This window comes from Polistes fuscatus, unplaced genomic scaffold, assembly GCF_010416935.1.
Source record: "Polistes fuscatus isolate 324 unplaced genomic scaffold, CU_Pfus_HIC Scaffold5, whole genome shotgun sequence".
NCBI classification, from domain to species: domain Eukaryota; kingdom Metazoa; phylum Arthropoda; class Insecta; order Hymenoptera; family Vespidae; genus Polistes; species Polistes fuscatus.
In genome coordinates, this window is record NW_025113129.1 from 6,825,326 (window position 1) to 6,839,829 (window position 14,504).

At 30.4% G+C, this 14,504-nt stretch overlaps 1 protein-coding gene and 1 long non-coding RNA gene across 4 annotated transcripts in view; both read left to right on the plus strand.

Moving 5' to 3' along the window:
• LOC122522214 (GRAM domain-containing protein 2B-like) overlaps window positions 1-14,504 on the plus strand; it is a 35,617-nt gene that overhangs the window by 12,141 nt on the left and 8,972 nt on the right. The window lies entirely within an intron of this gene.
• On the plus strand, window positions 4,563-7,419 carry LOC122522221. Its single transcript, XR_006305014.1, has 2 exons — window positions 4,563-4,640; window positions 6,861-7,419. It is a non-coding gene; the product is annotated as an uncharacterized LOC122522221 (long non-coding RNA).

Here is a 14,504-nt window from a genome sequence, read left to right on the forward strand (position 1 = left end):
ATTTTAATGAGTTTTCCTTTTAATTGGTCAAACGTGCTTTATCCTTGTTGAAAACAAAATTATCAACGTTAATTTGTAATGCTAACTACAAGTATTACATATGCATATGGTTGCAATGATTAAAGTTTCTAACTTATTGTTAGAGATTCTATGTAAGGCAAAAGTTTTTAAATGGTTACATGGTTTTAATTAATTTGGGTGTATCTACTTGTTACAATATTTATGATCAAGTATTATTTATTGATTAAAAATTACATAATTAATTATTAAAGAAACGAAAATATTGTATGAATAGTAAAATTTCATCGTTCATTCATAGTTCATTCTTATTCTTCTTTTATTGCGTAATGAACTTTGTTAGGTTTCGCAGAAAATCTTGATGCATGTGTCACGTTTACTAGAACCGTGCAAAATTAACTGGGACATTCGTATCGTTATAGGATTTTCCTTTCCTGTTTCTCATCGCTTTCTTTCTTTCTCGTTTACTTCGCCCATGAACAATAATGTTTTAAGGTTTCTAAAGGTATAAGCTTTTGATATTAAGGTTAATCTTTTTGATCTAGTTTTACTTATACTTCTCTTATATTCGATGAAGTTTTCTATACTCGCAAGATGATGTTCGATTAGTGTCCTTCATTAAACAGATTTAATGATCCTTTGACAAATTTTTAATTCTTCATGTAAATTTAAAAGATACATTCTATCGCCTAATTATTTATATTTAATGCAAATTATTAGCATCTTCGTTCTAGATATTTTCTATAATATTCAAATCTATTTTGTAGTAAATCAGTTAAAGATTTTTAGATGGGTCATAAGTTCCTCGTTGATAAGTATTCACGACTAAAGACGTAAAACGTCTCGAAAGATAAAAATGCTTCGAACGTTTTTCTACAGACTATACGATATATCTCTAAAGAAACTCGAGAAAAATAAATTAATAAATATCTGTTATTTTTTTAGGAAACACCGATAAGATAATACAGTTTTACACTCATTACAACATTCAATGTTGACATTCCTTAATTGATGTTTCTCATTGAAATATTCTTACGTAAATAATACAAGAAATATCAATTTGGTCAATTCAATATTATATTTTTTAGCGTATGTGAAATATGGGAATAAATGGATGAGATAACAATGATACCATAAATGTATATGAAACTTCTTGTATTATATAACTTATGTATATAACTTATTCTTATTTGTTTGTAACATTTTTATTTATATTTTTATTTATTTTAAATGGCTCATAGCGTTTGGAATAATTTTAACTTCCAAAATTTAAAAAGATCAACAGAAGAGTTCAATAACAACGAGAATTTCTAAGAATATTTCATATCAAGATATTTATCTTCTTGATATAACTCGTGCATACTCGCGAATAAGGAATTTTTATCTCTAATAATTTACGATTGTTAGAAAAAGGAATCCACGTGACTGGTTGTAGCGTATGTCAATAATTGTCACGAAGAAAGAGAAACATGAATAGATTTTTTTTTCTTTCTTTTTCTTCTTCGTACTTGCTATTAATATCATTACGTAGAGAATTTTCCTTTGAACGTTGTCTTCGTTGTGATCATAGTTGTTCGTGTTGGTATACGCCTTGAAATTTTACGACATCCTGAGTCGGAAACAAACTGTAGTTATAAACTTCAAAGTTTAGCCAACATTAGCGGGAAAGAGAGAGAAAGAGAGAAAAATAATGATATTTATGTATTAAATCGATCACGTGAGGAAATTGAAGTAAAAAGAAAATGATACGCAAAAAATATACAAAATATTATAAATGAGTTGTGCTAATTCGACCTACATATTTGATCTATTATTTATTTGATGATAAATTGTATAACTGTGTTAGATTATTGAACAAAAAAGAATCGGTATGGAGAATTTTTGTTCTGAGAAATCTAATCAATGCGAAACACGATAGGAAGCCAATCTTGTCTGACGTAAATCTTCTAACATGAGTTTCGAACGAGGCTTCCATAGGATCGCTTTATCTGTCGGATTAATTGCTATTACATATCTCGTACTCCTTCCATTTCTTTGTGATTCTACGTAATAAGATGATCTTTTGGATTTACAGATTCTTATATGATATATTTATACATATGACCTACATATGCATTATAAATATATAGTTTAGAAAAAAAGCGATTCACTTTCAAAAATTACCTACAACCTTTTTTCTGAACCATCCTGTATATTTTATTCAATAGAATAAAATTGTATTCTGTTTGAGAAGATGTACATTCATCCTTATAAATAATAGATAAATGTGAACGTGCGTGATTGTGCTACATGATTATTTCAGGTCAGAGTACACGTTCTTCTCGTAATAATTATTGATGTTACAACATAACTCTTCCGATAAAAAATATTTCTGTATGAAGATTTTTATTCTATTTATTTCTGCGTATGTATCTATTCAGTCAAGCTGATAATAACTAATGTTAATATAACAAAAATGCTAATCTTTGACGATATTTTTAAAAGATATTTAATATCAATGTATTCGTCGCTTGGTCGATGTAAAATTACAAATCTTTCTCGAACGATATGAAGATTTTTTTTCCTTAATTTCTTATCGAAGAAAACACAACGACACAGAGATATAATGTAAACTGCAATGAGATTAACGTTTTATTTTTTTCCTTTCAATTATAAGTTCTAAGTGTTTACGCAACTCTCAAACATTAGAAAGAGGTGCAATCTTTTCGAAATATACACTAAAATTTCTCAAAAAAATACAATGCTTACACATATATGCATATAAAGCTAATATTAGACATAGATCTAATATTCTACATCCTAACTGAAATTCTCCTACCAATCCAATAAAAACATATATGTTAAAGAGAGTTTATGGATATCGAACTTTGTAGAAGGGCAAGGGCAAAACCTTTTTCGTGTAAAACATTGCACATTTTCGTATATGCACCAGAGACAAAGTGACAGAAAAACGCATGCGTGTCTGATTTCCTCTAGCGAAGAAAAATGGATAAAAAGAATGAGAGAAAGAAAAGAGAGAAGGAAGGAGGAGGGATATGATATTAGAAATGGTGGGAGAATGAAACGATGTGGTGGGAGTTAGAAGGAAGACAGTATAGGCGAAAGCAAGAAGAGGAAAGGGAAGGTATCGAGCGAGTACCACTGACTCGGCTCGACTCGGCGCGATTTCACGAGAGGACGCGGAGAGGAACGGAACGGAACGTGTGCGGAACGTGTGCGGACCGTGTGCGGCACCGTGTGCGGCACCAAAACGGAACAGAACAGGAACGATACGCGACAGTACGGATAAAGACATGCTAACATCGAATCGTCCGCTTCCTGTGTGACCGTTATCTACTTCGTTTCTTCTTAATATCTTTTCAAATCTTTCGCTATTTATCTCTATTTTTATATAAACGCTTATACACATACACATATGTATATATTCCATGTATGTATTGAAACAATTTATTAGGCGTTAAGAAATGTGAAAGATCAGTGAAATGATAATAAGGAACAGAGGGAGATTATTATTATTATTATTATTAAGACCTTTACTTTGATTTTCTTTCTTTTTCTTTTCTTTTATTTTCTTTGTTCTGCCGTCTCCTTGCTCGTATAACACAACCGAGCTAGTGCGTGACCGGCATCAGTTAATTTCGGAGATATTCCTAGGGGAAGTTTTAGATCGTTACGTAGCGACCACGACAACGATCGATCGATACGCTAAGGGCATCGGCCGAAGCCGAGTTATATACATGTATGTACTTATATACATACATACTTACTTAGGATAAGGTCAGACCAGAGAGAGAAAGAGAAAGAGAAAGAAAAAGAGAAAGAGAGGGAAAGAGGAACCCAAACCCAAACCCAAAAGTGCTTGAAGTCTTGTCAGGATAAGGAAGAAGATTGAAGATAAAAAGAAGGAAGGAAAGGATTGATCGATCTGGTACACGCGACAACATTTTCCTCGTTACGTATCGACTCGTATTTTTCCCCCTTTTGTCCTGGTCGGCCTGGCAACCACCCTTACCGATGATATACCTCGACTGTAAGCGTCGTCGCCATCAACGACGGTAAAGACCAAAAAGACAACGACAACGGACAACGACAACAGCTTCGTAGAAAGCAAGCTGTCTTCTATGAAGAAACAGAACATTTCATCATCTCATCTCATCTCATCTTGTGGGAATTCATTTAATTCGACATTCATATTCGAGATAATTAAGAAGAGTTTTGTGTGTGGTGTATAAAGATATCAGTGCCTTCACCTGATGTGTTCTAATCAATGGGAGAACCCTCCGATTGATCATTAACAAATCGATCGATATTAAAGACAAAATATTTCGGCCTAATCAGAGAGGCCGAATTAATCTTTGTTCGCGTTTTTTCTTTTCATTTCTTTTCCTTTTTTTTCTTTTCTTCTTCTTCTTCGATTCGCGAGATTTCAGAATCATCTAATCCGTGGAAAGATTTTGTCCCCCAAAAACATTCTCTTTTTCTTGGAAACAAAAAGCTCTCGATATTAGCGAGAGTAAGTGAATGGGAGAAGAGACGATTATTACAACGAAAGAACCTATAATGCTTTGCTTCGTGCAAGGTTTTACGAGCCGGGAGGACTCGAAACTACGTCGATCTAAAAGGTAACACATTTTTTTTCCTCTAAGATTTACCTTTTTTTGTTTCTAAAAGGATATTAATATAAGTATATATTATCTTTTATACATTTACTATATTACTATAATTATTACAACGACGAAATTGATTAAATTTTCGTTATAATCGTCGTTATTATTCATATTGGAAATTTTGCTCTAGATTTAGTTCTAATTTTGGTACGTTCGTTGATTAAAGAGACACACGCTCTTCAAAGTGAAAAGTAGGGGAAGAAGTGAAGGCGCCATAAAGAAGGTCGTAGCACGTGCTTTATCGCATTGTCGAATAAGAGAGATTCGATGAGCGAGACTCGCTTTCAAGAGTACGAAGTTTTTCATGTCCGGTCGCGTGTTTTCTTATTTGGGTCACAGATTCTAGTCTACATATGTAACTATTTAGTACGACTAGCGTATGAACATTCAGAGAGATCATTACGAACCATCCTCTTATTTTCAATTCTCGCCTTATTTTTTCTCAATTCGTGTAAAATCCTTCGGTATTAATTTCTTTCATTTCCATTTTTTTTTGCACGTAAGATCAATATCTTTTATCCTCATTTCAAAATAATATTTATCTATGACAATTTAATGCAACGATGAACAATTTAATACGAAAAAAAAAAACAAAAGTTCTAGTACAGTCTTCTTCGAGACTTTTTAGGCTTATTTTTCCGTTACGAATTGTGGAAGAATTTATAAAGAAGATAATTAGGTAAAAAAAAGAGAATGCTTCTAATGTGTACCATTTTATTTATTCGAGTCTCAATGTTATTATTATTCAGGACGCGTGTGCCAGCAATTTTCTGTGTTCTTTTGTCAGTCAATAAACTTGCTCGGAGCTGACTAATGCTCGAATTTAGGAAGGAATCTAAAAGAAAAATAAATTCTTGAATACAACGTATAACAGCTTCTTTAGCAGCTTTTCGATCGATCTATTCTAAGGGAAATTTTCTTAGCTCCTATGTGTATTTAGTTCTTATATTTTTCTAATAACCAAATCAAACTCTATTTTTATTTCTCGTTAATCATAAATAATAAATATTATGATAAATATACGCTCAAAAAATGAGTTCCATTTCGCGCTGGATTTAATGTCTATCGATCAATTTGTACAATACGTTAAAGATAAAATATTAAAGAAAAATTCGTTGTCAGCAAAATTTATCGATAAATGCATATGTCATGTTACGATGATCGAGTCACTCATTTCAAATTTTCCATTCTATTCTCGAAGCACGAAAAAATACCTGTTTATTAAACGCTTCTCTATTATTATTCTTTTTATCCTTTAATTAATGTCACGTTAAAAAAGAAGTGTTTTCGCAAGTTTAAAAATGTTATAACGTCATAACGGCCGCTGTTATAAGTTTTTTTTTTTTTATATAAAACACGTTTCTCTTTCTTTTAATTTAGTTATAGTTGCATAGATGTTTATTTACATTTTTATTGATACGAACTGATTTCCTTCGCAAGCCGTCAGTTGAACAACGGTTTAAATCAAATTTCACTTATCATTTGATTCAAAACGAAAAAATGCAAAAATATTCTAAAATTTTTAAATGATAACAAAACGACGATTAAGTTATTAAGAATTGTTTAAATACTAATCGAATTATTGATAATTAATCATACGTTCAAAGAAACGTTTGAGAAATAGTTCGATTATTTCGATCGTCTTGAAAAAATCAGTAATCGTTTCCGAGATGTTTTTCTTTTTTTTTTCCACGTGACGATTAAACTGAATAAACAGGAATAAATTTGTTTAAAATGTTCCTGTATCATATAAAATCTGTTTGTTTTTTAATATTTCAAAACACGCTCGACAAATCGACGATTATTTATCAAAGTTGTTTTCGTTTGTAATCTTGTAAAAAGTAGAATAATAATAATACGTTTTCAAAAATAAATTTATTCTTATATCAAATAAATTTGCATTTTTTAATATTTTAATTATAAAACGTGATCAATAAACAGCCGGCGAATCATCGAGTTTTTACTAATATACTGTGTATTATATTATGTTATATATATTATATTTATTATATTTTTATTATACACAGTTTTGTTCTAAAATTTAGCCGAGAAAATATTCACTGTGTTAAAAAATATCTTTTTTTCAATGTCTTTGTAAAGAATTAGGCTAAACATTTTTATAATCATCAGTTAAGTAAATAACTACCTTGATGAATCTACATAAATTCTTTCTAGGATTTACGTCATGTTCCTAATAAACTTATTTAAAAGGAAGAGTAAGAAAGTTATATTCTCATTGGCAGAGAATCTAATTGTAAGTTAAGTCTGGAGAGCAAGCTTTTTATTTACGAAGCAATCTAAAACCCACATGGACTTATGAAATTCAACTATGAAGAACCACTGGTAACTCAAACATTGAAATTCTACAAAGATTTCGATCGAAAGCCTTGCGGAACATTTGCAATGCTCCTTGGTATGTTAGAAATAAAAGAGTCCACAAATATCTCAGAATTCCTATAGTAAAGGAAGAAATTTCTACAACATTCGTTTAGCTAACTATCTAGAAAATAATTTGCTGAAAAATTCTAGACTAAAAAGGTTCTATCTTTCTAATCTAGGAATAAGATTTAGTTAACTTATAATATGATTATTCTGTTACAGTTATGTATCATTGTAATTTTCTCTTGAACTTATAATTAATATTAATGTATCACGTCAGCAAAAATTACTTATAATTCTTACCGTAAATTGATTGTATGTTTCTTTATTAATAAAAATATTTTTCTAAGCGAAATAATCGATGTATCAATTTTTTCTTTTCGTTTTTCTTCTTTTGACGTATTATCAAAAATAAAACGTCAAGTATATAACTGTAAAATAATAATCAAAACCTGGGATTATTACAAATTAAATGACATCTAATATATGCATTTTGAGAGTATTAAATCAATGATGACGCTTAAACTACACATTTGTATTATGATCATTTTATATGGTACTTTTCTAATTCGAACGTAGATATATTCATTTCAGATGTTAATGATCAACACTTTACGTTAGAATATATTTAGAATTTGTTATTAAAAAATCGGTGAAATGTCACGTTAGATCATACATCATAGATCGTACATAAATTGAAATTTAATAGTTAATTTACAATTAGCGATTACTGCAAACTAATTGAAATAATTAATGGTATCATATTTTCATCGTAAAATAATAAAAATTTTTCTTTTTTATTAGTCCTCAAAGATTTAATAAAATTTCTTTATCTTATAAAATTTATATGATTCGTGCATGTGCGACTACATATAAGTTGAATACGTTGCTGTTCGCTTTTCATTTTACGCATATTCACAACTATTCGTTTTTATCGTGCGAAAGTACAAGATAAGAAGTGTAAGACTATCTACGCTCACAACTTCCAATGAAATACGTAATACTTTCTTCTATATACTATAGCACGAATCGCTTAAATATTTAACATAACAAATAAATAAAAATAGTCATGCAACTGGATCTCGTTGGTCGTAAAATTCATTGCGCGTGAAAAAATTAGAGTGTTCATTTCTTAAGAATAAAAAAAATGATAATAAATATCTAATAGAGAGTAAACAAAGCAATTAATTAGTGCGTTTATTAGAAAGATAATGGGCTTAAAAAGTAGTAGTAAAAAAAAAGAAATGTAATTTCAATGAGTTTAGAAACGGTTACCACAGTGGCGACGCGTATTTGTCGAGAGAGTACCGATGAACGATTTAATGAGCGACCGTTTGAGGCAGAAGTACCGCTAAACTTGCTCCTACGACGGTCGGGAAGGCCGTCTTTTAGAACGTCGACCTCGCGAACAGCAAGTCGTGGAAGTCGTGGAAGTCGTGCCAGCTGCCAACAACCCTCCTCCTACCTCACCATTCCCTCCGTCCGCGCCTTCCTCCCCCTCCCCCTCACCTCTTTCCTTAGAGTTTATTCAGCGTACACATACCGTGTTAAAGTATAATACGACCGACGTAACTCCCCTTCTCTTTCTCTTTCTTTTCCACATACAGGGTAGTCCGAAAGTTCTTGAACGATCCCGACAGTTCCTATACTCGACTCGGTCGATCAGTTTCAAAAGTTCGCGGCCTTTTTATTTTTGCGAAATGAAAAAGAAATGAAAGAAAATTTCTTTTTTGTTTGTTTTCTTTTTTTTTTATAAATTTATATAATAATATAAATTTAATATATAATAATATATATATATTATATAATAATATAATAATTAATATATATTATAATATATATTATAATTATTATATAATAATATAAATATAATATATGTCGTAATTTTTAAATTAGTATATGGAAAAAAAGTCAATTTGAGAAAAAAGACTCCTATAAATTGCGTAGAAAAATTTTTTTGATCCACTATATATATATATATATGTATGTAAATCTTTCGGTTCGAAAATCCATTGAAATACTAATAAGATGAAATATCGAAGTTTATACCTCGGATAGAATGAAAGCCCGGAAATAGATCGAAATGGTTCCAGTGCCGTTGCTAAACATTCTTAGTACCCTTCTAATTTACTATCATACTATTTTAGTAAAATTGTTGGTTAGTTTAAAACGTTTAGTTACCCGCTCGGCGCTATTTAGCTATACTAATACCAACGCTTCGTTTAATCCAACATAAATCAAGGAACTTGTGAACTATTGAACTTGTTCATAGTTCGGGTCAAGCGAAGCATTGAAGTTAATTAACATAACTTACGAGTTAAATGTATTACGATGAGTACATGGTATATGGTAAAAATCTATTACGGCATACGAACTTACATACGTAATATGTGTGCGCGTATTTACCTACATATATATACATTTATTTCGATGATCGTTCGTTTGCATTTACTCGAAAACATATTGGTATTACGAGTAAGTATTACGTGTACCTATAGTAGCTACGCTCGCTCAAAATTATTTTTCGCTTTGCGAAGCTTTTTCGTTATCATCGTATCATCGACCTTGAGAACTTCGTTTGCTGCTTGCAAAACTTTGATATATCAGCGTAAGAGGATACGCATCCTTGAGAAAATCTTGTCTATCTCTCGGTGAAATGTTTATTAAAAGAAAAAAACTCAGTATCGGATGGTATAAAACGTTTTATGTGTCTCTTATGTAATTGTCCTTGAAAGATTTCCAAAAGCAAATAAAATGTCCAGTTCTCATTTCACAAGGAAATGAATTCGAAAGCGTGGGTGTTCGTTTCTTTTCTTCACCTTCGATATACTTTTCCTGCGCTCGAATTGTTCTCAAAGAAAGAAGCAAAAAGTGAGACAGAGGGGATGAGAGAGGGAGAGAGATAAAGATGACCTTCTGTGCTCGCTGACCTCTTTACTTAATGGATTTTGCGGCCAACCTCTGTAAAGTCGAACAACCGATATATACACTCCTCTCTTTCTATCCCGATTATCCTATTTATTTCCCTTCGTTTGACCCGAACGTAAACCTAATTCTCTTGAAACCATGTGCCAGTTAACATATCTACGTATACCGTTTATATGCATATCTTCATCGCGTCCTTACAAAAGGAAAACCTTAATTTTCATTTCCTGTTGAACATTTGTTAAACAAGTCAAAGAAATAATAAACAAATTGTACGAGTATGTATCTTTCTTACTTGTAATTAATAATCTTAATCACCCTTGCCTACTTGATCTTTAACTATCGAAGAACTACCGAGAAAAAACGAAGCTATTTCTATCAAAACTAATCAAAATGATTGATCTTTATAAAATACGTAATAATAAAATATTTGTATATTTATCGTTTTATTACTTTCTTGCACACAAAACATAACTACTATGTATATATATATAATGAAAACTTTAATAACTATTATATAATAATACGAATAAGTATAAAAAGAATATTTGGTAACAGAAATATTCAAATAAACTTACATCAAAGTAAATATAAGAAGTATAATATAATAATATAATGATAATAATAAGTGTAATAGAAATATAGAAATAAAGTAATTATTAGATATAAAAAGTTAAGATTCGATTGAAAAAGAAGCATGATCCTCATTTCGTTCCATAAATATGACAGTTTCAAATTTTTTACTTTGTATGTTCCCCGTGCATACAAAATTTTAATACAAGCTTTCAATTTTGGTTTTATTAGAATCAATATTTTAGCTAAAATTCGAAGAACTTTTAATTTCAAGTGCGTATATTGCTGTCAATTAGTAATGAAAATGCGTTACTTACTTCACTTTCCATAATATTTTTTTTTGGCACGTCCTATAGAGCCGCGGATATGTTTTTGAAAATATTATGTAGTGATAATATTCCAACAGTAGTAGATTTTTCTTTTATATTTTCCCCAACTTGTTTCCTTTTGATGATCTTATATACTTTCATTTTCATTTTCAGAACTTAAAAGCACACGAGCAGCACGTTTTCTTTAACGTAAATTCAAAATATTTTCTAATTAACTTTTCGCAAAACTTCTGAACATTTACTTTCAACTTTATTTTCACTATAATGTTCAATTTAATTTTCTTCTAATTCACTTTCTTCGTGGTCATACAATTCACTATCCTCGATATCAGAACATTCCATTAGTATATTGTTCAGTTTTTGTAATAGTTTAGAGATATTTATTCGTTTCGTTATTTTTAGAGCTTGTAAAATATCGTTATATAAAAGAAAATCGAGTCCTATTCCAACGATTATGGTATACAGAATGATCGTGTGTAACGGTATCGACAACTATGTTACGTTACATCATAGTTATATTCTTGTCTTTGTGGTGATACGGGTAAAACGTACGATAAAATTTGCTAATGAAACACGAATAAATTAATTTACATACCCAATTAACGATTTCGAATTTACTAAACAGATTATAGGATACTTTTCCCTTTTGAAAAGTACCAGTTAAAATGACTGGTATTTTTATATATTATATGTAATATTGTTATAATGCTATGATATGTAATTATTTTTATACTGAATAAATAAAATAAAAATAAAATTCATTATATATTATATCTTTAATTGTCACTGCAAAAGTCATCATTATCGTCGTGGAAAAAAAATGTAACGTGAAGTAGGAATTTTAAAATGAAAAATTGTGAAACCAGTCATTTTGACAGACGTGGTTAGTTCTAATGTTAATTATCGTTTTTTAATTCATTTTCTCTTTTTGACATTTATAGAAGATAATAAAATTACGTAGACGGATTAATTCGTCGATATTACGTCTAAAGCACTTTTCTTAATCATTTTTTTTCACCTTGAACACTTTCAATATTACTGACACCTACATACTTATATCGATCGGTTCGATAATTTTTGTAAGTATTTCAAAAATGTATGAAACCATTGAATATATGCGTCATTCATTATGTATCAATCAGTCTCATCGATTATCTTTTTCTTGCAATTTCATTCATTTTTTTTCATTTGTCCTGTTCGTTATAAGTTTTCTATCATGATAGATTATGAATTATTCATTCGATTACGTTAAAGTAGTTTCATTAAATTAATAATATAGTTATTAATCTTTAATAGGATGACAGTGAATTTAAACGTTTCCATTTCTATAGATCAATGATGATAAATATTTTTGAACGATAATTTAGAATCAAGTAACAAATTTCATATTAATCAAATATGTATTCACAAATATTCGAACTGTGTAATTTAAATGATGGAAACAATTTTGTAAACTTTATTTCTTAATAAATTGATAGTAGAGCAATGAAGTACTATAATATATATAATTTATTGTTGTGAACAATTTAGAAAACTCTGATTGAACATTTCTCTCACGTACTTAAACGTCTGTCGCGAGTCAGGAATTCGCATTCGTTGCTATACAATAAAGTTCATGTTACTTTTTCGAAAGTTTCGATCAATGTTAGATTCGCACTTGAACTGTATAGGACTCGGACTTTGCGATCTCGTCATCATCACCGGAAATGAACGATAATGCTCGCTATTACGTTATGCGATACTCGTGCGTACATAGTTACTGCTCATTTCGCAGTGGATATAGGTGAAAAAGAAAATTCTATTTTACTATTTTTTTGGTGAAAAATCTATGCCATTTGATATCTAATCATAGCGAATATTTGTAAATTTGTAACGATTGTTCATTATTATTAACCTATGGGATTTTTGAACGCGATTAAAAATAAGAACGGTATCGAAAGAGAAAACAAAAAAAAAGGTCATTAATATATTGAAATTGGTTATTTTTGGGGGTTACTTAAAAAATGATAGGACATACGTGCAATTGATAGGGAAATCAACCAAAAACAATGACCCCCCAATTATAATGATTATTTGATGCGAGTTCAAAAGTTAGCACGCGAAAATATGTTACCGTGTAATTGTATACGCCGTCTATTTTAGTAGAACACGCGTTAATATTTGAAAGGCAATTTCTCTCTAGAAAGGAAGACCAAATAAGATCGAATCGAATCGAATTGGATCGGATCACTGACCGAATACTAATAATATTTACGAATTATTTCCTTTTTTATTCTTTAGGAAGAAAGAAGTACAATTATAAAACAGGAAATACCGGTGTATATAATCTAAATAATTAGATTCAATCGCGTCCTCTCGACTATTAAGAATAATTATCCAATGAGAAGAAGAACGATGAAATTAGGCCAGCTGTATATCGATATATCGAAACATACATCGCGAATTTTTCGATTTATTCAAAGTATAAATATAAAGATGTTTGTTAATGTAAAAAAAAAAAAAAAGAAAAAAGAAAAAGTAATAGAGTAGGAAAAGCAAGGTGTATGGAACAATACACTGGTCGCCAACGATAAGAAAGAGAGCAAGTTTAAATTTAAAGTCGAACTATCGAAACGTTTACGAAAGTCGAATGCAAGCACGCGTTACTTGGAAAATGCTCGTTATTCCAGGTAAATACATAAGCTTGTAAAAATTGCCCCAAAAAATAAGCTAATTCTATTTTAAAAATTGTAAAACTATAAGTGTAGAAAATATTTGATAAAAATGCGACATTACAATATAACTCGTCAATAATTGTTGGAGTCACGCTCGACATTTAATACGATCAAAATATGTACGATTATAAAAGAGAACATCATCATTCACGAACTACCTACTTCATAATCGACTCGGCCGATGTATACAAGCTGCATTTGGAGACGAACAGATAGATAGTACATTGAGATTAGGCTGAGTGCATAATGTAGTAGTAGTCGCTGTTTTTTTTTCTTTTTTTTGTCTTCTTAAAAGGTCGACCGATCAATATCAGAATAAATTTGTTCGAGCAACGCTAAGGCGACGAGTAGCTGTTAATTCGATTCCATCCCCATTGGATCATGATAATTCTTTTGGTGAAGAAATCTGAATAATATGTGGATTTTGTGTGTATTCGTTCTTTCTTATCGTATAGTCAACGCATGCATAAGTATGGCTAAATGTTCTTCTCTTTTTTCTGTTTTCTCTCCTTCCATCCCTTTTCTTCTTCTTCTTCTTCTTCTTCTTCTTCTTCTTCTCCATAACGTTGTACAAACGTTGTATCCACGTGCATGCGTTAGACACGAAGCGTGAATTCTAAAAATAATGCATACGCTTAGCCAACCGCGTATTACCCATGCTTCGTACCGAGTTTAAACATTTTCTCGACCGTCTCGATCATTTTCAAATTCATTTTCTTACGATTTCTTTTCTTTTCTTTTCGAATAAAGAGAAACAATAATAATATATTTGCCGGTATGGTAAACGTTTCTTAATTCATCTAAAACGATAAATCAAACTTTGTTTATCGTTGTAACGTTGACACGACGATAAATCAATATAATAGTTCGTCGATATTATTTAAATAAAAATGTATAAA